Genomic DNA, 3,400 nt, shown 5'->3' with positions numbered 1-3,400 from the left:
CATGATTCCAGCCGGAGTCCGAATTACCTCAATGCCGAGGAAGTAGTGGAGCTCCTTCATGTCTGTCATCTCGAACTTGTCGGAAAGGAGGGATTTGACTTTATTGATTTCGACGAGATGCTCACCTCCAATGATTAGGTCATCCACATATAAGATGATGACGATCGGACTTGCGGAATCGCTTTGTATGTAGAGGGAATTGTCCGATTTTGACATACGGAAGCCGATTTGATGAAGATATTGCATTATCTTCGAATGCCAAGCACGCGGTGCTTGCTTGAGGCCGTAGAGTGGCTTCTTGAGTCGGCATACGGCTTTCGGATGGGTGCTCGAGTTGAACCCGGGTGGTTGGATCATGTACACCTCCTCTTCTAATTCGCCTTGTAGAAAGGCGTTCTTGACGTCCATTTGATGGAGGTGCCACCCTTTTGCCGCGGCAATCGCAATTACCGTCCGCACCGTCGTCATCTTTGCCACCGGGCCAAAGGTTTCTTCATAGTCGACGCCATGTGTCTGAGCGTATCCTTTCGCTACGAGTCGAGCTTTGTAGCGGTTGACGGAACCGTCCGCGTTGTACTTCACTTTGTAGATCCATCTGCATCCGATCGCCTTTTTGTGCGGTGAGGTGGGAACGAGATCCCATGTCTCGTTCTTCCGTAGTGCCTGCATCTCCTCAGTCATTGCTTCGATCCATCGTTGGTCCTTCGCGGCTTCGGAAAAGGTTTCCGGCTCCCGTACTGTTGCAACCTTCATCATAAAGGCGTAATGGTACGCCATATAATCGTTGTAGCCGAATCGGCTTATGGGGTTCTTTTCACGAGTGGATCGGCGGAGCTTTTCATTTGCAGAGATGAGGGCTTTCTTTGCTCCGATTGGTACCTCGAAACCCCCGAACTCACTGTCGAGTGAGTGAGTTGACTCATAGTCGGTGAAGCGATCGTCTTCGTATTCCGCCATTTTTGCCTTGCCTTTGTCCATCTTCGGGCTAGACCGTGATGTGCTTTGATCGCTCAAAGGCTCTTGTGGTCCACTCAATCGGGTTGTGATCAGACTTTCTTCGAACATGCCCGTAGAATGATCTTCATCCTCTATCTCTTGTTCAGCGGATTCCGGGTCAAGCGGAGTCAGAGTTGGAGTTGTCTCTGGTGTGTACCAGGATGCGGACTCATCAAACACGACGTCTCGACTTACTCGAGATTTTCGAGTTGAGGGGTTGTAGCACTTGTACCCCTTTTGTTCCAGTGAGTATCCTACGAGGATACATTTCTCCGACTTCGGGTCAAGCTTTTGACGCTTCTCGTCAGGGATGTGCACGTACGCTATCGCGCCGAATATCCGGATATGTGATAAGTCCGGCTTCCTTCCGAAGTATTTTTCGTGCGGAGTGACCTCGTGCACGCCAGATGTTGTGCACCGGTTCATTAGGTAGACGGCCGTATTTGCCGCTTCGGCCCAATATGACTTGGGCATATGCTTCTCGTTCATCATGGCCTGCGCTACTTTGAGGATGTGCCGATTTTTGCGCTTGGCTACTCCGTTTTGTTGCGGAGTGTGTCGGCAAGTGAATTCTCGTTGAATTCCTTCCTTTCGGAGATACGCCGTGAAATCATTCGAGAAGTACTCCTTGCTGCCATCCGATCGAAGGCATCGTACATGTCGGCCCGTGGCTTTCTCGACTTCATTCTTGAACTTTTGGAAGTGTCCGAACACTTCGCTCTTTTGCCGCATCGGATAGATCCATGTGTGCCTAGAAAAGTCGTTGATGAAGAGCACGTAATATCGGCATCCGCCGAATGTCGCCGTTTGGGCCGGACCCCATACATCGGAATTAATTACGTCGAGTATGCCTTTGCTAACATTCCGCTCCTTCGGGAATGGGTGTCGGTGTTGCTTGCCGAATTGGCACGCTTTGCATACACCTTCAATCTCCTTCTCTTTGAATGTCGGGAGTCTGATAACGACTCCTTTCGATCTCATTGCTTTGAGTTTGTTGAGATTGATGTGGCCGATTCGCTTATGCCATAACTCTATGTCGGAGTCGGCTTTCGTGCTTTTCGTGAACATGGCGGATTTCATCTCGTGTGAATCGAGAATGAACATCCAGCCCTCTCTTCTTCCATGTGCGATGATTCGGCCTTCTTTTTCAATGAAGCACCCTTCTTGGTCGAATTGTACTTGCATCCCTTGCTCAACCATTTGGCCGACCGAGACCAAATTCTTTGTGATGGTGGGAACATGCAAGACATTTTTAATATATGTTTGCTTACCTCTTTCGCCGAACAGAACATTGCCGATGTGCCGAATCGGGTGCGTAGTGTCATCTCCAATTTCGACATAACCGGGTCGCTCCGGCTCTCGAAGTTCGAGAAACCATTCTTTGTGGGATGTCATATGGTTTGAGGCTCCGGAGTCAACAAACCATACGTCCTCCGGATTGAGGGCACTAGTTGAGGTAGAGGCCGACATAGAGTTTGCTCTATGTTTCATCATGAACATTCCGCCACGGTCGGAGTTGTATGTGTACATTCCGCTATACTCTTCGTAGTCAGAATTGTGCGCGTAATTCGTGAGTTGTCGGCTTGTGGAAGCCGATTCACGCATCTTCTTTCGGCACTCTTCTTCGTGGTGGCCGAGCTTTCCGCAATATCCTCATTCGGTTGCGTTTTGACGGCTCGGGCCGGTGTGGAAGCTCCCCCTTCTTGCAAAGGTTCCTCGTTGGCCTCCGTTTTGCGGTCGAAATTGGGAGTTGTTATCGTATGTCGGACCTCGTCCGCCTTGTCCTTGGCCGAATCGGCCTCTCGCTCGTTCGCGTCCTCTTCCTCCATTAGAGTGCGTGTAGAGCATGTGGCCTTCCGACTCATTGCTCCTTGTACGCATGTGGTTTTCTTCGACCAATAGCATTGATTGGAGCTCGAATAAGGAGGGAGATTTCTCCTGTTCTAGAACGGAGGTTCGCATCGCGCCGAACCGTGGTGCGAGGCCGCCGAGGCATATTTGAACCATCTCATCATCATCTATACTTACGCTTATTGAGCCGAGCGAGTCGCAAAGCTCCTTGATCTTCAAGGTGTATGTCGTGATGGACATGTCCCTTTGTTGAATGTTGTTCAACTCTTGGCGGAGTTGAAGCTTCCTCGTGGTTGTGTTGGCGTCGAAAATCTTTCGTAGATTTTCCCACGCTTCCTTCGGCGTCTTGGCTTCTCGAATGTAACCGAGCATGTGGTCGTGAACACATGTCACCAAGCAATACATCATGCGGCTTGCGGCTTGCTCCCATGTCGCGTATCTGGGAGCCGCTTCGGCGGGTCGGTCTTCATGCGCTCCTTTGATGTAGCTCCAATAGCCTTGTCCGACAAGGTATTGGTGCATCTTGTACTCCCAAGATGCGAAGTTGTTTCGA

Source organism: Azolla caroliniana, unplaced genomic scaffold (assembly GCF_043228905.1).
Source record: "Azolla caroliniana isolate FFs.n. ecotype wild unplaced genomic scaffold, voAzoCaro1.0.p SCAF_21, whole genome shotgun sequence".
NCBI lineage: Eukaryota > Viridiplantae > Streptophyta > Polypodiopsida > Salviniales > Salviniaceae > Azolla > Azolla caroliniana.
Note: the sequence above shows the minus strand (reverse complement) of the source record.